General features: G+C 38.5%; 1 long non-coding RNA gene across 1 annotated transcript; it reads left to right on the forward strand.

Moving 5' to 3' along the window:
• Positions 1-4,894: 4,894 nt before the first annotated feature.
• Positions 4,895-6,538, forward strand: LOC110712702. The gene is made up of 3 exons (XR_002509683.1): positions 4,895-5,073; positions 5,250-5,428; positions 6,242-6,538. It is a non-coding gene; the product is annotated as an uncharacterized LOC110712702 (long non-coding RNA).
• The last annotated feature ends 16,976 nt before the right edge of the window (positions 6,539-23,514 follow it).

A 23,514-nucleotide genomic window follows, 5' to 3' on the forward strand; every position in this document is an offset into this window, starting at 1 on the left:
CTACATCTACCTAACCTTGGGATGGGACAGTGTGCAACTTATGCTATTCTGAAAAGCTTGAGTGATTTCAAAAGATCAAAATAAAAATAACCGAAAGCAAAATATAAATAAAAGTGTACAAAAGGGCAAGTGTTCCAATGTCTTTGATATGAAAATGTCTTCGATATGAACACATCTCAGATAGCGTCTCTTATCGAGTGCTCGGTACTGTGCCTGAGAAACATGAATGCCAAGTGAGTGATAGACCGCATGATCGGGATTGCCCACACTTATTAAAATAAAATAAATGCTAAAGCAAAAAGAGCTAAAAAAGAGTAGGAACTCAAGCATAAAATACAAAGATTCAAAAGCAAGGTTGCACACCTTGGGGGCTTATCTAGGGTCTTAAACCTTTATCCTCTTCTTCTATAACCTTTAGCCTTACCACGTTACAACCCTTAAAAAGACCTTTTTGAGGTATACACACACTTGTGTGAGGTTCGGCTAGAGCTACGTTCGGCCTGATTCCTAACGGATACGTAGGCAACCTCACACCGAGGTGCAGCCGTAATAAAAATGCATTTATATTCACGTTCACACACTTACACCATGATCATATCAAGGGATTTCCTATGCTCATCCCTTTTCACTTAGAGCTAGACTTGGGGGCTTGATCCCTATATCATTAGCTTACCTAGCCTAAGAGTCACCACCGTTTGACTCTTTTCAATATATCTTTCCACACACTTAGCCCTTGCGGCCTAACTTTAGTGTCACTTTCACACACATCACACATACATGACTAAATATACTTCCCTTAGGAACCCTTTGTCATGGAATCTTAACATAAAGTTGAAGCATGCCTTGTCACATCAAAATCGCTCATCACTCATAATTGTCATTACATCGAAGTATGAAGTGCTTAGCCTCCGTGCCTAAGTTAACCAAATACTTTCATCATGGAGTCAACAGTTGAGATAGCCTAGGATGGATTAATCCTTGCACCTTGAGAGATAGTATCAAATAACATTTGACTAAGATCATTCAACATGCATCTTCAAACTTTCGATTCTTTTTCGCGTCTTTCTTTTTCGGGATAAAGTCGGTACCCTCCACAAAAATGACAGAAAATTTTTGCTTTTTAGCATTTTCGAGTTGCACGATCACATTACAATGCACAAAAGATTCATGTACACATTGAGTCATGTCGTGTCATATCACCTTGATTTGAGTCTAACACATGTGTCATTTCACTTTGAGTCGAGTCAACCTCGAGTCAGTCAAACATATCGAGTCAAGTTTATACCTTGAGTCGTGTCAAGTCGATGAGTCAAGCGACATTAAGCCTTAGGTAAACCCTAAGATAATTAAAGATATTGGAAAAGTTCTATAGTAAAATATAAATACAGGTGCAGCAGAATAGGGAAGACCCTACTCCAGCGCCGGACAAAAACATCTAGCGTCTGGCAATAGTTTTTAGCGCTTGGCGCTAGATCCCAGTGCCTGGCGACAGATTTAATTCTCGGAGCCAGAGATATTTCAGCAGCGACAGAGCTTGAAGCCTCTTAGAACAACAATTTCGAGTTCCTTGGTACGCCAGTTATCCCCTATAAGCAATTTGACATGATTGAGTAGTTGATTTGATTACAACCGCAAATAAGTGATCGACCTAACGAAAGATAGTCTCACTTAGCTTAAAGCGCCTAAGAATTGGCTCATCACGGAGGCACCGACATACTGGTTTTAACGGAAGCAAAGTTCAAGCGAGCTTTAGAGATCGACAAGCGTTGGTCTTTGGAAATTTTTCTTCGGAATATTATCGCAACAACTAAGGATGACTTCAAGTAAAGTTATTTCGACAGCATTCGCTAAGATTGTGGAAGTTGTCACCAAATATTTGAGAAGATAGCACGAGATGGGCGGTCTTCGACGACATTTGCTAAGATTGTGGGAGTTGTCACCAAAGATTTGAGAAGATAGCATGAGATGGGCGGTCTTCTACGGCATTCGCTAAGATTGTGGAGGTTGTCACTAAGATTTGAGAAAAAATTTGAGAGGATAGCACGAGATAGGTGGTCTTCGACAGCATTCGCTAAGATTGTGGAGGTTGTCACCAAGATTTGAAATTTTTTTTGAGAAGATAGCACGAGATGGGCGGTCTTCGACGGCATTCGCTAAGATTGTGGAGGATGTCACCCAAGATTTGAGAAGATAGCACGAGATGGGCGGTCTTCGACGGCGTTCGCTAAGATTGTGGAGGTTGTCACCAAGATATGAGAAGAGTAGTTCATGATGAGGCGGTCTTCGATGACTTTTGTTATGATTGGAAAGGTTGTCACTGTGATTCAAGAAAAGGCTCGAGATGTAGCAACTTTGATCGACGGCGTTCCCTAGATTACAGAAGATCGTCAAAACAAGCGGCAAGATGGCGTTCCATGGATTGTGGAAAGTTGTCAAAAAGCAACTGAAGGTGATTTCAAGAGAAATAATCTTCGATAGTATTCCATTGGACGTGGAATATTATCAATACGGATGAAGATTGTTTCAGGAGAGATACAATAGTATTCCCTTGGACGTGGAATATTGTCAATGCGGATGAGGATTGTTTCAAATGAAACAATCTTCGATAGTATTCCCTTGGACGTGGAATATTATCATAGCGGAGGAAGATCGTTTCAAGCGAAGAAGTCTTTCATATTGGAAGCAGTTACAGGCGTAGCAGTTTTCAAGCAGGATGGAATTCTCTAGCTTGCAGGAGGTCATCAAAACAGTAATACAGAAACAGATCGGTTGCTTTCAGAGACGTGTGCTCGACGGTGCAAGATACGCGTTTCTTAACTCTTTTATCTATTTAACTAACACTATTTTTGCAGGTATCGGCGTTACAAGAGTGGTTTAGGATCGCAGAACGTTCTGAATCATTCTCCGTCCCTATCGATACTTTGACTTTTGTTTTCGAAACTCGCGTTTCTCAAAAATCAGTCAAAATGGGGGCTTCTGTAGACACCCATTTGTGTCTCCCCAAAACCAAACCCAGTGATGAGTACCTTTTACATTGAATCATAATCGAATGAAGCGATAGTGTAGAAAGTTTAGTGTTGCGGATAGTTTTAATTTCTTTTCTCTTCTCTTAGTTTTTTGAAAACTTATTTTAAGAAAACTGCCAATCCAGTTTGGTTGGTCCATGAGAAGGGTCCAATAGTAGTGTAGTTGTATGGGGCTTGACAAGAGCTTTCCAACGATATATTATAAGCCCAATTCCGAGGAATATTGAGGAAGTTATGGCCAATTTACTAAACTGAGCCCGGTTTGTGCCTTATATGCGGCCCAATGATCTAGGGGAGGGCCTAATGATTTATCATTCCTAATGCAATTAGGAATGGTTTTAGTCTTCTAGATTCTTCTAGAAGGTTCTTTACATTCTTAATTCAATAAACATTGATAAATTGACTTTTGTTGACTTTTCAGAGTTTTAATTAAAACCAAAGATCATTTTTTTAGGGAAATACGATTTTATCCTCCTGTACGGCAATTTTTATCTGATTTTAAGAAAACGCATAATTTTCCAGATCAGCGCCAAACCCCAGCTACGTGCGCCAAACTCTGTTTTGATATTTTATCTTTTTGGCTGATTTTCTCTATAAATAACGTATTAAAAACTCCATTTTCGATAACCAGTTTTCACCTACAACTAGTTTCAACCAGTTTTCATCAATTCTCTCTCTATTTTCACGAACTCTCATCAAGTTTCTCTTGATTACTCTCTCTCTCTCTTTCTCTTTTTCTAAACTAGCCTTTTACATACAAAATTCTGCATTCATTAGATCTAGATACACCTAGACGTATTCGAAGTTGCCTTCTCCCTAGACGTGAAAGGTTTAATTTCCGAGGGTTTGGTCCCAAATCTCTTTCAATTATGATTCCTAGTATCATGTCTAGGGTAATTTTAATATTAAGTATGATTGTTATGATGCTTCCTATGTTCTTCCTAATACTTATGATTGTTAGTATCATGTTAGGGCTAAAGATTTGATTTTTATTGCTTAGTGACATGCTAGGGTTTGTTATTAATCTTGTTAGTATCATGCCTAGGATCTTGCTATTATTATGCTTTAACATGATTATTTTTATTATAATTATTATTATGATAATTATTATTATGATTATTGTTTTGATGATTATGAATATGATTATTTTTATAATATTATGATGATTATGTTGCTTGATGGTATTTATTGTTATTGCTTGATCACGCCTTTTATGCATGTTTAAAGGGAATTGGTACTTGTAATCACGCTTAATAAGATAATTAATAATCTTGTTTGGGTTAATTATGATTATAATTTCAAGTGATCGCCAATAATAGATTTATTAGTGCATTTATATTCAACCAACATAGATTAAATAGGTTTAGGGTTAATCCTATTGATTGTATGTTAGTCAAAAAGCGCACATGAATACGATCAGAATAAAGTAGAGGCCTATTATTAGGGCAGGTTCAATCTCTTTTAGGTTGGATTTGTACCTTCATCCCCGAACCTTTATTAGGTTCAAGACCTTATGGAGTTGACGATCTCTTGGATCGTTAAGGGGTGTAACCTTCACCCTATGAACGGTTTACAAGTTCCTAAAACTTGTTGGTGACTCTTTTTCTCTATCTTCTTCCCTTTTGGACGCCACCGTACTTTAGTGTATGATCACAGTGGGGTTCAAGCTAGGGGATTAACGCTTGAAATTATTCCCCACAGTGTCCTGCCGATTTTACCTCTGTATTTTGCCTTTGGTTTCCTTATCTACAGTGGTCTTCCTATATTGCCCTTCATTTTATTTGCATGTGCACATGGGTGGTCCTCTTTTCCCTTGCAGCGACACATGTTTCCCTCTCTTCTCCTACTTCAATTCTATATTCTTCCATGCTCACCTAATTCTCTCTCCTCTTTATGAAGAACGGAATTTCTCAGCAAGACATGATTCTCCATTAAAGAATAAAAGCCGCTTTAATGAAGAACGGAATTGCTCAGCAAGGATTGTGGTCTGGTGCCGTCTTCTGAAGAATCACTTAGAAGAGAATCCGTCATTCACAAACACAATGAGGTAATGTTTTGTTTTGAATCATCGAAAATTGATTTCACAATGTGGGTTGTTCTTTGATTTTTTCCTGAATCCTCCGAGTAAGTTTACTTCTTCAACGATCTCGATTTTATTCTAAATTTTACTCTTTTTTGAAACAATTGATTTCACCAATTTTGGAAAAAACATGCAAATTTTAGGTTCCGATTGAATTTACTCATAACAGTAAGAGCGTGAAAAAAGACTAATGTACTGCGATTCTGGAGCACAAGAAATCGCCGAATCGATTGGTTCTTGATGAAGCCGTCTTGTTGTTGCCATGCAACCTTATACTATGGAAAAGCTTCAGCTCTTTCGTGGTGATACTGTATTGCTCAAGGTATAATCTTGTTATTGTTGTGATTCATGGTGTTATTAGGGTAATTAGGGTTCCTTCTGTAAAAAAAATAAAGAAGGGTAATTAGGGTTCTTGGTGCAGTGATCTCTTTATATGAATTGATTATAGCTCCATTATTGAATATATATTTTGTTGAATTATAGATCAATGTGAAAAAATTGCCACATCTTTTGTTTGTGTAGGGAAAAAATTGCCACATCTTTTGTTTGTTTGGGGAAAAATTGCCACATCAAAATGCTGGATTTTGTACTAGGAATGTAATGATCAATGTATTCTTATTTTATATATTGATGCTTAAATTGGAAGAGAGGCTGAATATTGATAGTCATCTGATTCATTATGTTGTGTAATTGATTGCTTGCGTGATATATGTTCGTTGTAAGCATATACATTAGTGATTTATCCCCAATTTTTGTACTAGAAATGTAATGATCAAGTAATTATTACTAATTAGTGTCTTCAATCATTTTATACAATGGATGACAGCAAGAAGAGGGATATATAGTTCATTTTGAGATCCCTGTTGGGGAAGGTGTCAGCAAGGATTTACAACTTTAAATCAATTTATCATCCAAAGATAAATTGTAAAAAGTTTTCTATCATTTTATTTCGCTTAATATAACACATCCTAACGTTTACTCCTGTCCGAAAATAAATAGTCACATTTACAACTTTAGGAACGCCTTAGGTATAACAAAAAAATTAAAGAAAAAAAATTATGCGTTTTGTTTCATTTAAGCATACAAAGAATTAAAGAAATTATTTTAAACTGATCCTTTGCTTTGCTTGTGCCAGGTAAGTGACAGAAAGTCAATCACAGAAAGTGAGGTCTCACAAGCAAAAATCCTTGCAAAAGCAATTACACCTCAAATATTATGAATATGAAGCTTTGAAGTAGGTAATTCTTAGATCACCTCGCTGGCTGCAAAAACCTAAAACCAGCAAGCGGGATGTACGACCGTCGACTATGATGGGAATAATGTGAAACTCGGGTGATTATACATTATTTAAACTTTGATTTTAGGGTGACATGTAAGATCATACACTCACGGCTCACACCCGTACTTGAATTTACAAGATAGGGATTATTCATGGACTTTTTTTTGGGCAGTAATTCTTGCACCTTTGTGACACATTTTGGTATCGAAAAATAAAAATAATGCTAGAGAGAATGAGACCACTTAAGAAAAAACAATTAAGAAGAAAGACCACTCATTTAAGAAAAGAAAGATTACTTAAGCAGAACGATCACCTAAGAAGAAAAGTCACTTGAGAAAAGAAATATCATTTAAGAAAATCAAGAGACTAATTAAGAAAAGGGTAATTAGGAAAGTTAGCTTGAGAAAGAAAATTAAGGCAATTTTCTTATTAGGATAAGGATAAAGTGATAAAGAGACCACTTAATCTTTTATACGAAGTACTATAAGATGTTCAGGTACTAAAAATCGTGTCATGAAAATTACTTCCTCCATTCTTAACCAAATAAATTTGTTGAATTTCCATGCTTTTGATGATGGAATTTATTTCCCACAAATTGAAATTTTATGGGAATTTACACTTCCCTAATGAACCAAATGACCCCTTAAAGTTCACACTAGCAGTCTTCTTGGATTTATTTTTTATTAATATCAAAATTTTATTATTTTTTAGTGCATGGAATTAGATATGTACATTTTAAAACACGTCTTGGGGACCGTGAAAAATTAAATGAGACAAAAAAATGCGGGCGGAAGAAGTGACACATATTAACATTTTAAAGCCCGACCTCTCTTACATAAGACATCACAAGAACAAGCTATCTATGCTATAATAAGATAAAAACCTTTAAATAATTGTCCGGCAAATATAACTTATAAATTGAATTACATAACTTGTTCTATGCCATAAAAAAGTGTAAAACTATACACTTATTTTACTTTTTAAACTTTCCAATCTTTCCAAATTCACTCACACTTATTATTACAAAAAAATTTAACAATCAAAATAACCACTTTATAACAATTCCTTAATAAATCACACTCCTATTTTTCGCCTTTCATAATCCGTCATTAGCAATTTGTATTTACAAATTTCATCAACATTTTCACTTCAAACTCATAACTTTCAAGAACTACGAAAATGAAAACCCCCCACATTGTCACAACTCTAACCACGAATGACACATTATACTACAACTTAGCAACGCGCGCGTAGCGCACGCTTACCGCCCTAGTGATAAATAAATATTAAGCCCTCCTCTAGATCATTGGGCCGCACATAAAGATCAAATCGGGCCCAGTTTACTAATTTGGCCATAACTTCCTCATTATTCATCGGAATTGGGCTTATAATATATCATTGGAAATCTATTTTGGAACCCGACCCAACTATGCTATCATTGGACCCTTGCCATGAACCACAACAATCTGGATTGTCTGTTTTTCTTAAAAATAGGTTTTCAAAAACAGAGAGAAAAAATTAAAAACTAGCCGCAACACTAGACTTTCCACACTTTCACTTCATCCGATTATGATTCAACGTGAAAGGTACTCATCACTGGGTTTGGTTTTGGGGAGACACAAATGGGTGTCTACAGAAACCCCCACTTTGACTGAGTTTGGAGAAACGCAAGTTTCAAAAAACAAAAGTCAACGTATCGAAAGGGACGGAGAATAATTCAGAACGTTCTGCGATCCTAAATTATTCTTATAACGCCGATACCTGCAAAACTAGCGTTAGTTAAACAGATAAGAGAGTTAAGAAATGCGTATCTTGCACCGTCGAGCACACGTCTCTGGAGGTAATCGATTGTTGCGATTGTGATAAACTTTCGCAAGCTAGGGAATGCCATCCTACTATTTGTTTTGACGATCCTTTGCTGCTACATCTCAAGCCTTTTTCTCGAATCATAGTGACAACCTTTCCAATCATAGCAAAAGTCGTCGAAGACCGCCTCATCATGAACTGCTCTTCTCGAATCTTTGATGACAACCTCCACAATCTTAGCAAATGCCGTCGAAGACTGCCCATCTCGTGCTATCTTCTCAAATCTTGGATGCCAACCTCCACAATCTTAGCGAATGCCGTCGAAGACCGCCCATCTCGTGTTATCTTCTCAAATCTTGGATGACATCGTCCACAATCTCAGCGAATGTCATCGAAGACCGCCCATCTCGTGATATCTTCTAAAATCTATTGGTGACAACTTCCACAATCTTAGCGAATGCCGTCGAAGATTACCTCCCTTGAAGTGATTCTCAATTGTTGCGATAATATTCCGAAGAAAACTACCAAAGACCAACGCTTGTCGATCTTTAAAGCTCGCTTGAACTTTGCTCTAGCCAGTGCGTCGGCGCTTCTGCTGCTTGTAAACCAGTATGTCGGTGCTGTGAACCATTATGTCGGTGCTTCTAAACCAGTATGTCGGTTCCTTTGTGATGAGCCAATGCTTAGGCGCTTTAAGCTAAGTGAGACGATCTTTCATCAGGTTGATCACTTATTTACGGTTGTAATCAAATCGACTACTCAATCATGTCAAATTGCTTATAGGGGATAACTGGTGTACCAAGGAACCCAAAATTGTTGTTCTAAGAGGCTTCGAGCCCTGTCGCTACTGAAATATCTCTGACGCCGCGATTTTGCTTCGTCGCCAAACGTTGGGATCTAGAGCCAAGCGCTGAAATCTATTGCCAGACGCCAGATTGTTGTTTTCTGGCGCTGGAGTCGGGTCTTCCCTATTTTGTTGTTGCTGCCGCTGTTGCTCGGTTTTGCTCTTAACTTTGAACTTGGTTGTTTCTTTTCAACCAAATCTGCTCAAATCTTATGTAAATTAAAGATCTTCATCTCTAATTTACCGATCAATGTAACTCCTCTTATCTTGGAGGAATATCCTGTGTCATATTTGCAATTTTTCGAAAAAAATTCGGGAATGTCCTCGCTTGCTGGGATGCACCTGCATTTACATTTTTTACTATAGGAATTTTGCTTATCTTTCTTTAGGGTTGACCTAAGGTTTAGTGTTGCTTGACTCATTCACTTGACATGACTCAAAGTGAAATGACACGTGTGACTCATGACTCGTGTGTGCATTGTAATGTGATCGTGCGACTCAAAAATGCAAAAAAAAAAAATCCGTCATTTTTGTGGAGGGTACCGACTTTCTCCTGAAAAAGAAAGACGCGAAAAAGAACGAAGCGAAGTTTTTGAAGGTGCATGTTGAATGAGCTTAATCCGTTAACGTTGTCTCTCACAGTAAAGGATTGTAACATCTTGGACTATCCTAGTTGACTCGATAATGAAAGTATTTAGGTAACTTAGGTGCGGAGGCTAAGTACTTCATACTTTGTGATGTAATGATGATTGATGTTGATATGACAAGGCATGCTTTAGCGTTATGTTAAGATTTCATGGCAAAGGGTTCTTAAGGTGAGGTATATTTGGTCATGTATTTTGTGATGTGTGTGATAGTGACACTAAGCTAGGTTGCAAGGGCTAAGTGTGTGGGAAGATATTATTTCATGAAAGAGTCAAATGATGGTGATTCTTAGGCTAGGCAAGCTAATGAATATAAGAGATCAAGCCCCCAAGTCTAGCTCTAAATGAATAGGGATGAGCACAAGGGATCCTTGATATGATCATGGTGTGAGTGTGTGAATGTGAATATAAATTCATGTTTATTACGGCCGCACCCTTTTGTGAGGTTGCCTACGTATCCGTTAGAATCAGGCCGAACGTAGCTCTAGCTGAACCTCGCACAAGTGTGTGTATAGCTCAAAAAAGGTCTTTTTAAGGGTTGTAACGTGATTAGGCTAAAGGTTGAAGAAGGAAGGGATAAAAGCTCAAGACCCTAGATAAGCCCACAAGGTGTGTAACCTTGCTTTTGAATCTTTATATTTTAATGCTTGAGGCTTTCTACTCTTTTTTAGCTATCTCTTTTGCTTTAGCATTTATTTTATTTTTATAAGTGTGGGCAATCCCGATCATGCGGTCTATCATTCACTTCACATTCATGTTTCCCGGGCACGGTACCGAGCACTCGATAAAAGACGCAATCTGAGACGTGTTCATATCAAAGACATGTTCATGTCAAAGACATTGGAACACTTGCCCTTTTTGTACACTTTTGTTTATTTATTTATTGCTATTTTAATCTTTTGAATCACTCAAGCTTTGTTCTTTGAACATTGCATAAGTTACACACCATCCCATCCCAAGGATATTTAGATGTGGGTTGAAGAAAGAAAGTTTTATCGTTAGACGAGGCTCAAAGTGGTTTATCAAAAAAATGATTGTATATTTGAAGGATGAAAGGTAATATGATGTGGCTACAAGGGGTGCCTCAAATCATTGGTATACCTTATGCTTAGTTTGACATGGTTTTTTTTTTTAATGCAATGCAATGTAATGAAATGATCATATGTAAGGAAATAAATGCTCATTTTATTAAAAAGGGGAAAAGAAAAAAAAATCTACAAAATTAATCTAAGGGAAAAGAAAGGTGCCTATGCTAGACTTATTAGGGAAAGGGTAAATAAAGAATAGAAAAGGAGGTCACGAAATCTTGTCGTTGAAGCTCGCCTATTTTCTTGTGTTGTTTGCTTTATCATCACTCGCTCTTCTTGTTAACTGGAGGCATGGGAAGCTTGTTATTATCAATCAAATGTTGAATAGCCTCCTTTAGCTTCCAACAGCTCTCAGTAGCATGGCCCCTACCTTGATGGTACTTGCAGTGTTCATCTGAATTCCAACTAGCAATCTTTTTTCAGGTGCGGGAGCTTAAATAGGTCCAATGGGAGTAATGAGTCCCTTAGCATGGAGTCGATCAAAGGCAGTATCGTAACTCATCCCAATGGGGGTGAAGTCTTTCCTTAGTTGCTTCTTAGATCCTTGGTTATCCATGGCTAAAACTTCACTGAAATCAAAGGTACTAACATTGTTACTAGAGTGGGCGTTTTTGGAAGAAGGATTGTCATTCTTCTTTCCTTTCCAGCCACCGTGGTTACTATTGTTAGTAGCTTTTTGCTTTGCGAGGTCATCTTTGATCTCGATACCTATGTCATAGACGGCTTTGAAAGTATTCAAGTTGTGTTGATATTTTAAGTTCTTTGAATACTTTTCTTGGAGATTCTTTGATAAACATCCTCACAGACTCTTTTTCGGTGGGGACCTCAATCATCTTAGCGGAAGTTTCCCTCCACTTATTAAAGAAAGAAGTAAAGCCTCCATTCTCTTTTTGTCTTAGCATTTCAAGTTGTCTATAATCAGTTTTGACTTGAATGTTACACTTGTATCTATCAATGAAAGTGCTTACTATCGATTCCCATGTAGAGATTTTCTCTTTGTCAAGGGAGAAGAACCATTGTTGGCAAACGGTTTCAAGATATAAGGAAAACAAGGAATGAAAGACTTTCTTATCAATCCCTTGATGTTCATTATATTTTCAAAGGCTCTTAAGTGAAGATAAGGATTATTTGTTGCCTCGAATTTAGGGATGTCAGTGGCATTGAACTTCTGCGAAAGAAGCTCGTTGTCCACCAAGACCCCTTCTAAACTAATGCCTTGAAACTTGTAATCACTAGAAAGCTTGCTCAAGCTTTCTTTCATAAGGTTCCATTTGTTGTTGTTTCACAGGGTCATTGATTTTGAGGGCTAAGGCCTTCAACGCCTCAGTCACGCTAGTCAATTGATTCCTAAGCTCGTTGACTTCTTCTTGAGTTGCCATTATCTTTTTAGCTTTTCTCTTTTGAAGAATCGGTTTATCAAATAGTAAGACTTGAATAAAGAGGTTGTCCTTGATTAATCGCCCTTCTCTCCTTGACCAAGTACTGCGTAAAGGGAAATTAGGGACATTCACTGTTAATTATTTGACTCAAACTCTATTCAACATTCAATGGATGGAAGAAGGTAGAGAGAATGAAGGTTGTGACGTGAAGAAAGATGATGTAGATGGAGAGATATGAAGAAATTAGGAATAGACTGTACCCCCACCTCAAATGACAAAAAACCGACTCATGCATGAACCTAAAACATGGTCAAAGTGTGCATTCATATTAGTGTGTGCTTTATATGGTGAGTTTAAGTGACATGCTTTGACTCTTGTGTAAGACCATAGGACTTAGTGCTTAGACTCAATTAATGACTTAACAAGGTATTATTATTAATAAAAATTAATCTAATTGATTAGCAAACTGTCTGATTAGTCATAAAGTGATGACTCGAGTAATATACCAAACCGTCGTCTAAACGACAGGACTGGCGCCTCTCTTTACAGTGTACAGTCGACGACAGAACTGTCGCCAGGCGCTACACTCCACATAGTGCGCTGCAGTCCAAATCTCGGCCGCCATTGATGGAACGTTGATCTGGGGCTACTTTCTGTATTATTACCCTACATGTATGCCTAAAGTCGTACTAGGTCAATTCTGATTAAATATTAGGCTTTTAATTACTCAAAATTAATTGATTAATTAATTAATTAAGCAAAGTCCTCTTAGCCATTAAGCAGTTTATTTAATCTTAACACAAGGAAAAAAAACGGTTAGGAAAAGCACATAGCGTACGCACAACAAATAATGCACAATTAGTCAAGTAGGCACAATATGATGCAATGAGTTTGCAACCTACCCATGGCTCTAGTTCTCTAAAAGTTCGGGATATGGGTTAGTCAAAGAGGGTCCATGGTTAATTGTCCATATGCACCGCATGGAAGCCTAATTGTGAAGGGTTGGCGCGAGTGGATAGGACACCGCGAGTTAAAAACTCGCTTCCATGGTTCGGTGAATTCAACATTCTCGGATGTACCCTTTGTTGCACAGAGCGTTCAATCAGGTAGATGGAGCGTGAATTCCCAGAGGGTTATGTCCATATGTAGAACACATTATGGGTTTCAGAAAAGTGAGAAAAACTCAATCAGGAAGAAGGATCAAGCAAATAGTGCTAAAAACTAGTAAAAATTAGAACGCATATTTTTGGCTCGATATTGGAAGAACTTGGCCCCAGCAAACAGAGGTCGGCGCCGCGATTTGGCTTAGGCGCCTGGCGAAAAGAGCTGTCGTCTAGCGCCAGAGTCAAATCATCGGCGCTAGACTCTGTTTTCTGACGCTAGTTCCTACATGCCTCAGCAGCTTTCTGTGCTCGATAAAATTTTCCAGTTTCGCGCAACATTATTTCGATCCTAGTTGTGAAAGATTTTCCACAAATTTCTTACGTGTAAAAATCCTATGTTTTTAACTCATTACGGATGGTCTTTCCAATGAGATTTTTTTTTATACATATGACAATAATGTTAATCAAAATTATCCACATGAAATACTGAGAACTTTTCGAGTCTCATCCACTCATTCTAAATCATTGCCGAAATAAATTTCAGGAATTAAAATAGAAAATCCTCCTCAGTGGAGTCGTCAAAAACTGTAGGGAATATTTCAAGCATTACCCCTGGCTTAAACCCCACTGTAATCATACACTAAAGTACGGTGGCGTCCAAAGGGAAAGAAGATAGAGCAAAAGAGTCGCCAACAAGTTTTTAGGAACTTGTAAACCGTTCACGAGGTGAAGGTTACACCCCTTAACGATCCAGGAGATCGTCAACTCCAATAGGTCTGGAACCATGACTGGTAGTCTAGGAATATTTCAAGCATTACCCCTAGCTTGAACCCCACTGTGATCATACACTAAAAGTACGGTGGCGTCCAAAGGGAAAGAAGATAGAGTAAAAGAGTCGCCAACAAGTTTTAGAACTTGTAAACTGTTCACGAGGTGAAGGTTACACCCCTTAACGATCCAACAGATCGTCAACTCCAATAGGTATGGAACCATGATTGGTAGTTCGGGGATGAAGGTACAAATCCAACCTAAAAAGAGATTGAAACTGCCCTAATAATTGGCCTCTACTTTATTCTGATCGTATTCATGTGCGCTTTCTAACTAACATACAATCAATAGGTTAACTCTAAACCTGTTTAATCTATGTTGGTTGAATATTAATGCACAAACAAAACTATTATTGGCGATCACTTGAATTATAATCATATTAACCCTAAATAAGATTTTATTTATCTTTTTAATCGTGATTACAAGTACCAATTCCCTTTAAACATGCATAAAAGGTGTGATCAAGCAATAACAATAATATAATCAAGAAACATAATAAATCATCATAAATAATAATTATATTCATGTTAAAGCATAATAATAGAAAGATCCTAGGCATGATACTAACAAGATTAATAACAAACCCTAGCATGTCACTAAACAATAAAGATCAAATATATAGCCCCTAACATGATACTAACATCCTATATTAGGAAGAAAATAGGAAGCATCACAGAAATCATAATTATTATATTTGATATTAGAAATTATAGTAGTTACCTAAGCATTGATTTCTATATTATAATATCAATAAATCAATTAAAGCACTTACTTGGATGCCTTGTACCTCTTTCTAATAACAAAATAAACGCGTTAGTAACTTCAAGGAAAATAATAAACAAACAATTAATTTAAATAATTGAAAGAGATTTGGGACCAAACCCTCATAAATTAAAACCTTTCACGTCTAGGGCGAAGGCAACTTCGAATTATGCTAGGTGTTTCTAGTGCTAATGTATGGAGGAATTTTGTTTGTAAAAGGCTAGGCTTAGAAAAAGAGAGAGAATCAATAATTTCTTGATGAGAGTTGATGAATCAAAACGGAGTTTTTAGAAGACTATTTATAGAGAAATCGGCCAAAAAGATAAAAATCGAAACAGAAATTTGACGCGCAAAAACAAGGTTAGCGCCAGACGCTGACATTAGCGCCAGGCGCCAAGCTTAGCGTCAAGCGCTAATGCTGGCGTTGGCGCTAATTAAATTATTGACGCATTTTCTAAATTCAGATAAAAATTGTAGGGAATATTTCAAGCATTAATCCCTAGCTTGAACCCCACTGTAATCATACACTAAAGTACGGGTGCGTCCAAAGGGAAAGAATATAGAGCAAAAGAGTCGCTAACAAGTTTTAGGAACTTGTAAACCGTTCACGAGGTGAAGGTTACACCCCTTAACGATCCAAGAGATCGTCAACTACAATAGGTCTTGAACTATGACTGGTAGTTCGGGGATGAAGTACAAATCCAACCTAAAAGAGATTGAACCTGCCCTAATTAATTTTGGTTGAATATTAATGCACAAATAAACTATTATTGGCGATCACTTGAACTATAATCATATTAACCCTAAACAAGATTATTAATTATCTTATTAAGCGTGATTACAAGTACCAATTCCCTTTAAACATGCATAAAAGGCGTGATCAAGCAAATACAATAAATAATGTATCAAGCAACATATAATAATAATAATATTCATAATCATTTAAAGCATAATAATAGAAAGATCCTAGCATGATACTAACAAGATTAATAACAAACCCTAGCATGTCACTAAACATCAAAGATCAAAGCTTTAACCCTAACATGATATTAACAATCATGAATATTAGGAAGAAAATAAAGCATCATACTTTTAATCATACTTGGTATTAAATTTACCCTAGACATGATATTAGGAATTTATTGTTTGTCACCCTAAACATCAAATTAAGGAAAACATCCTAACATGATACTAGGAATTAAAATAAAAATCTAAGCATGATTTCTACATAATAATTACAATAAAAACCATTAAAGTACTTGCTTGGATGTCTCGTACCTCTTTCTAATAACAAAATACACACGTTAGTAAATTCAAGGAAAATAAATAAACAACAATCAAATTAAATAATTGAAAGAGAGATTTGGGACCAAACCCTCAGAAATTAAAACCTTTCACGTCTAGGGCGAAGGCAACTTCGAATATGCTAGGTGTATCTAAGTCTTGCGAATGCGGGATTTTGTATTTGAGAAAAGGCTAGTTTAGAAAAGAGAGAGAGAGAGAGAGAGAGTAATCAAGAATTTCTTGATGAGAGTTGGTGAATGAATAGAGAGAATTGGTGAATGATAACAGAATTTTTAGGAAGCTATTTATAAAGAAAATCAGCCAAAAAAGATAAAAAATCTAAACAGAGTTACGATGCGTAAAACAAGATTAGCGCCAGACGCTGACATTAGCGGCAGGCGCTAACTCTAGCGGCAGGCGCCAAGCTTAGCGTCAGGCGCTAATGCTGGCGTTTGGCACTTACTTAATTATTGACGCGTTTTCTAAAATCAGATAGAAATTGCCCGTACAGGAGGATAAAATCGTATTTTCCTCAAAAATATTCTTTTGTTCTGATTAAAACTCTAAAAGTCAACAAAAGTCTATCATGTTAGGGTTAAAGCTTTATTTTCATTAGGAAAGGTCACTAATCTTTCCACACTTTCACTTCATTTGATTATGATTCGACGTGAAAAGGTTCTCATCACTGGGTTTGGTTTTGGGAGACACAAATGGGTGTCTACAGAAGCCCCCCACTTTGACTGAGTTTGGAGAAATGCAAGTTTCGAAAACAAAAGTTAAAGTATCGATAAGGATGGAGAATGATTCAGAACATTCTGCGATCCTAAATCATTCTAGCAACGCCGATACCTGCAAACTAGCGTTAGTTAAATAGATAAGAGAGTTAAGAAACGCGTATCATGCACCGTCGAGCACACGTCTCTAAAAGTAACCGATTTGTTGCTGCTTTACTGTTTTGATGACCTCCTACAAGCTAGAGAATGCCATCTCGCTTTGAAAACTTCTACGCTTGTAACTGCTTCCAATTCCTCCATGATAATCTTCCGCAAGCCAGGGAACACTATCGAATATTGCTTCGCTTGAAACGATCCTCTTCCGCTTTGTGACCATCTTCTACATATTAGGGAACACGATCGAAGACAACTTCACTTGAAATCACCTTCAGTTGTTTGTAACAACTCTCCACAAGCTAGGGAATGTTGCCGAGGATATCCTCGCTTGAAGCTATCCTCATTTGTTGCGATAATTTCTCAAAGAAAAATATCGAAGACCTTCTCTTGAACTTTGCTATGTCTGTACGTCGGCGCTTCTGCTGCTTTTGAACCTGTATGTCGGTGCCTTTTGCTGAATTATGAACCAGTATGTCAGTGCCTTTTGCGATAAGCCACTGATTAGGCGCTTTAAGCTAAGCGAGAAGATCTTTAATCAGGTCGATCAATTTATGTTATCAAGTCGATGACTAAAATCATGTCAAATTTCTTAGAGCGGCTAACTAGCGTACCAAGGAACCCGAAACATATTGCAAAAAGTTGGAACAACCGTACTGAGTGGCTGAACGTTCTGGCGCCGCTGAAATAACATCAGCGCTACTTATCTGGCTATAGCGCCAGACGCTGAAGCTAGCGCCAAGCGTTAAGCTTATCGACTGATGCCAAGGTCTGACGCTTGGCGCTAGAGTTGGGTTTTCCTTAAATACCCTTCTCTTCCACATTTCTGCTGCTGTTGCTCGCGTTTCTTGCTCGAGAATTCTCAGAACTTCATGATTTGTTCTTGCTCGTTTCTCAACCAAATTCGCGTTCAATCCATTTTTCCGATCTATGTAAGTTTCCTCCAAACTCACGCCGGTCTTAATGGATTTTGCATGCAATTGTTCACGAATTTCTTGAAAATTCAAAATTAGAATTGCTTAATTCTCTTTGTTTATCAAATTTTATGCCATGAAATTGATTGATTATGTTTATATATTGCCTTGGGAGTAATTTGAGACTTGTTTGACTCAATTTGGTGAAGAAATGAACAAATCACCATTGTTGGACCTCTTAAGGTCGAGAAAACAATGTGGCTTGTTCTTGATGTTTTTGCTAGAAATTCTTGTCCAAATTGTCACGATAATTACCATAATATTGCAAGAAATTGTTTGATTTCTTGAAAAATGCGGTATATGCTCAATTTGAATTTGTGCTCTGTTTTAGTACTACGTACTCTTTTTTTGCGAACATAGTATCATGCGGCTAAGGCGAACCTTAGATACTATAGAACCTTAATTTATGATAATTTTGCACAATGTAGAATGGCTAGACAGCGAGGTTCTGGTTCACGGTCCCGAGACGTTCGACGGGAGCACGAACCCGTAGAGGACGATGTTGAACCGTCCACTTCGCTTGGTCGACTCCCTGAGTGGGATGAGCGGACCTTGTACTTATCTCCCATCCACCATATCTCTGAGAGGGTTAGACAGGGTGTCACAGTTGGGAGGACACGCTGTCATGGTTCCGGTTGTGACGGTTTGGGCGGTCTGTACAAGATGTACATCGCCAGAGACGATCAGACGAGACTTCTATGGGAGTTTTGTGGGCTTACTACACTGTTCGAGACCTCTGAGGCCATGATTGCCTCTACTGGGGTCACCACATAGTCCGTGCACTGGTGGAGTTCTTTTGGGACACCACCAACACTTTCCACTTCCCTTGGGTGAGATGATGGTCACTCCTACCGACTTCAGTCTCATTACGGGATTGGAGTTTAGCTCTGTGGCGCTGCCGTTCGACATCGAGATCGACGTCTTTTCTCCTGAGGTCGACATTGAGCTGTTGGGTCCGATTGCTATTCAGGCTCGAGCTGAGGTGGAGTCCACTTAGTTCAGTGCTAGGGGAATTCGTCGCTCGACTCTAGAGCGGCTTTCGATGATGGTGCGACTACCCGAGAGCAGCGGGTGCGCATCTTTGCACTTATTTTGCTGTCAGGGACGTTCTCCCCTGACACAGGTAGTAGGGCGCTGCTTTACTACCTTCATGTCGTCCGTGATCTACACCAAATAGGGACTTATGACTTGGCCAGCTTGGCCTATGCTGATTTCATCCGAGCGTTGTGGTGCTCGTGTCAACATCGGTCCTTCGGGGTGAATGTCGCTCTATCCGGCTTTTGGAGGGTCGTAGAGGTATACTTTATTCCCTATAAAGTTTAGCTCTTCATTTTAGCATTTGCTGATAATTTGCCTTTTTGTAGATCTGATCCTATGAGTATTTCCCCTCAAGTGCGCTGGCGAGACCGTCGCCGCGCAGGCTTCCAGTTAGTGTTTCCTGGGGCAGCTGCCGTGTAGGGATGTCCACTGCCTATGTCCGAGATTGGATCATCTCGGTATGATTTTTTTCTTATTTGACATTTTGTGATGCCTTAGCTAGATTCTTGCCTGATAGACACTCTTTGCAGGAGCCTGAGGTGTTGTACCGATCGTGGGCAACTTGGCGGTCCCTGGGTTAGCCGCGCAGTATTCTGCTGAGCATCGCTATTTCCAAGGGACTTATGGAGCGGCCGCGTATCTTAGAGAGAGGGTTGCTATTCAGCATTCCTCAGATACCTTTGTCGTTCCTGCTCCTCCACCACGTCACATGTTTAACGCCACGAGGTTGGTGAGCATGTCAGAGGGAGCCGGTACCCCTTGGCGATCTTACATGATCCCTAGGCGATGATATGAGGAAGAGCTACTGCCGTTGTAAGCTCCAGTTCTTGTACCTGCTAAGGATGTGGCGGTATGATTTTCAGCTTTTACTTTAAGTAGCCCCAAGTACTACTTTACTGATTTTTGATTTGCTTTGTCAGGGTGATCCTGCTGAGTTCGTGCCACCCCGTATATCCATCCACTATCAGGGGACATATGGGCCGATGGAGGAGATGGTTCCTCCGGCCCCTGAGGGCGAGCGCTTTGTGGAGCGGTCGATTCCTCGTCACCAGACTCGGGTATGCTTATTGATTGCAAACTTTTGTCCATATATGTTATGCATGAATACTGACTTATTTCCTTGACAGTTCTCACGCGAGGTGGTTTCAGCGATGGCACGATGCATAGATGCCTTCCGTAGACAGCTCGTCCGGATGAGGAACGTGGCTACATGTCGTCGAGACGACGCCGTTCAGGAGGTATCCTCCCTTCTTATGTTTTTGTATTACCGCTTTTGGTTTGCACGTTTCTGATCTTAGTTTCTTTTGCAGGGTCAAACCATTCCTTCTCGTACCCGCACGAGACCTGAGGTGCGGAGGGATCCGGCGAGGTCTAGCTCGAGACGTCGCCGCACTAGTTCGGGAGGTCGGGCGGTTGTTCTGAGGCTGCTCGTACCGAGGCGGTAGAGGGCTCAGACTCTTCATCTGAGGGTGCACATACTGCGCCGGTAGGCCAGGGAGAGGCTACCTCGGCTCTTAGAGGTGGTGGGATGTAAGAGGTCGGCTCGTCACCGCAGCATCCTCCACAGCCTCAGCTTCAGGTTGATCTTGGGTGGACGGGTCCTGTGGTGAGTTTTCCTCCTCCCGAGGAAACTGGAGCTGGCGTTGGAGCTGGTGGAGAGTTTACTCCTCGTACGGCGCAGTTTTATGAGATGATGGGTGTACGTCCCCCGACGCCGTAGCTTATTCCTGTGCTTTTTATTATTTATTTTGACTTTGTATAGAACTTTACCTTTTAGTTAGACTCATTATTTTAGACATGTTTTGTATATACATACTATTATGAGTTTATTCTTTATTTATCATATTTTTCATTTATTATTATTATTATTATTATTATTATTATTATTATTATGTGCATGTTTGTGTGTGCAAGGAAATGTGAAAAGTAATTTTGCGTAAAAATTCCGTCATTTTTATTATTGATGGAGGGTATCCGAATTTCTCCCCCAAAAAAAAAAGAAAATGAAAAATAAAAGTCAAATAAAATATTGGATTTATAAAAAACTTGGGAATTAGTCTTAAATAAAATCTGAAAAATAATATAATTAATATAATAACTATATTAATTAAGGGGGAGGAATAAATGAATTTTTAGAAAAAGGATAAGGAAACCGTAAAGTCATTAGCAGACTCGAATCAAGTCAAAAACGCGGCTTTTTAGAAAGCGCGTACGATGAGACATATTAGCGCCAGCTGGCGCCACGCGTTTTGGTTTAGCGTCAGGCGCTACACTTAGCATTTGGCGCTAGGCGCCAATAGTTGGCGTCAGGCGCTAATGAGCGCTGACTCCGAATCCTTCCTAGATTGAAACTGTTCCGATTTTGTGCATAAATAGCCCCATGCCCAGCCGATTTTCCTTCATAATTTCAGCAGATAAAGATTTTTCTTAGCTTTTAGAAAAATAACATCATGTCTCTAGTCTCCAAAAGTTTTACCAACTATACTCATGAATGGTGTCGGTCTCTTAATGCCAAGGAGAGAAAAGAGTTAGATGTTTTTCACTTGGGGGTATTTATGGTATCAAAGGGGTAGATCTTGATTCAGATTTTATTCATACCGCTCTAGAATATTGGGATGTAGATACTCATTGCTTTAGAATAAGGTATGATGAAATTAGCCCTTTGCCAGAGGAATTTGGTGCTATTTTAGGCTTCCCTGCACTAGTTCTTGTAGTAATCCCCAGAATAAATGAATATTATTATAAGGATTTTGAACGCTTCTACAATTTAAAAGACAGAGATCTATCAAAAATAGTATATGGTAGCATAGTTAATTTGAAAGAATTTGCTCGACATTATTTTGATAGACCTTATTCTGAATCTTTCCATGTGTATAGAAGAAGGGCTTTCCTATTTTGCATGCTTAATCAATTTTTTCTTACTGGTGGTAAAAATAATGAGGGTCAGTCAATTATATCCACTGTTTTAGAACAAATTGAATCTGGGAGAAATCCAATGCCTTTAATAGTTGGAGAGACTATGCTTAGTCTTGATAAATTGAAGAAAAATCCAAAAGCACCTTTTCGGGGCTCTCCAATTTTATTATAGGTAGAAAAATAATATTTTTAATTACAGAAATCAAAAATATATTTTTGTATAGTAAAAATAATTTATTTGCATTGCAATTTTTACAGATGTGGCTAATGGAAAGACTGGAATTAATTAGCCCTCCGGACAACATTGAGAAATATACTCCAAATTGCTTCGTGAGAAGGAAGAAACGCTTCTCTAAGATGGGGCGCCATGAATGGAAGAAGGTCTTCGAGTCTTGTAATTTTGCCATCAAGTGGGTCATCCCTTGGTGGAAAATAGAAAAGATGGTTGGCGTCAACAAGCAACCTTTCTGCCGTCTTCCAAGCTTGTCCCGTATGACTTTTTATTATCCCTGCAGGGTAAAAAGACAATACAGCCTACTTCAGACTATCCCTTTCGGTGATCTTCGTCGTCCCTACGAGTTCTTTGTCTCCCAGGAAGTAGACAAATTTGATGTTTATTGGATCGCTAGACCTTTATGGGAGGCAATTACCCAAAAGGTTCCCCCTTCTTTTCCCAATGATGTAAAAAATGGCTTCTAAAGAAACCCTCAAAGGACATGAAGAAAAATCAGAGTAAAACTGATGTGAAGAGTTGTCTAGGTGACAAGGTGGTTCCTGTTAAGGAACGCTTGGGTGAAAGGATCGAGTTCAAAACACCTGTAATGTCTAAGAAGAAGAGCACTACAAAAGATAGAGGGAAAAGGAAAGCTGACACCACAGAAAAGAAAGCTTGGGTAGAAAAAGAAGCATGGGGTCCTAGCTGAGGGGGAAACTATCTACTCCAAGATTGAATGTAGGTCCTCTAAAAGATGCCTACTAGTTAAAGTTATGGATAAGGAAGAAGAAGCAGACAAGAATTGGAAAAGGGCTAGGAAAGAAAAAGAAAATTAAGAGCATTGCTTAAATTCCAATTATTAGACTTAGTTTTTAAATTTAAAGTTAATTTATTTAAGTTTTTATTTAAATTCCATCAATAATGTAATTTATTTTATTAATGAAATTCCAGCTTTTTAACTAAATTATTTACTTTAAATTTATTTTATTAAAGCAATGAAAACCAAGGAATTAATTTTCCCGAAATTTTTTCGAGTACGGAAGTCGAAAATTTTCCGAAAAACACCGAAATGTTCCCAAAATTTTAACTGTAAACTGGCGCCATAATTCTGCGACTGGCGCCGGCTGCGGCAGTCTGGCGTCAGGCGACAGATGCCTTCGTCTGGCGGTAACGTTCGTCGGCTGGCGCCAAAATCTTTTCTGTGACGCCGATGTTTCGTCGATATTCTATTGAAATTTTTATTAAGTTTGGGATGCGATATTTGAAAAAAATAAAGTGGTCGCACCCGTAAACGGTTGCCTACGTATCCTTTCTTAAGGAATCAGGCCAAACGTAGCTCTCTTGAGTATCCTACTCAAGTAA

This window comes from Chenopodium quinoa, unplaced genomic scaffold (genome assembly GCF_001683475.1).
Source record: "Chenopodium quinoa cultivar QQ74 unplaced genomic scaffold, ASM168347v1, whole genome shotgun sequence".
NCBI classification, from domain to species: domain Eukaryota; kingdom Viridiplantae; phylum Streptophyta; class Magnoliopsida; order Caryophyllales; family Amaranthaceae; genus Chenopodium; species Chenopodium quinoa.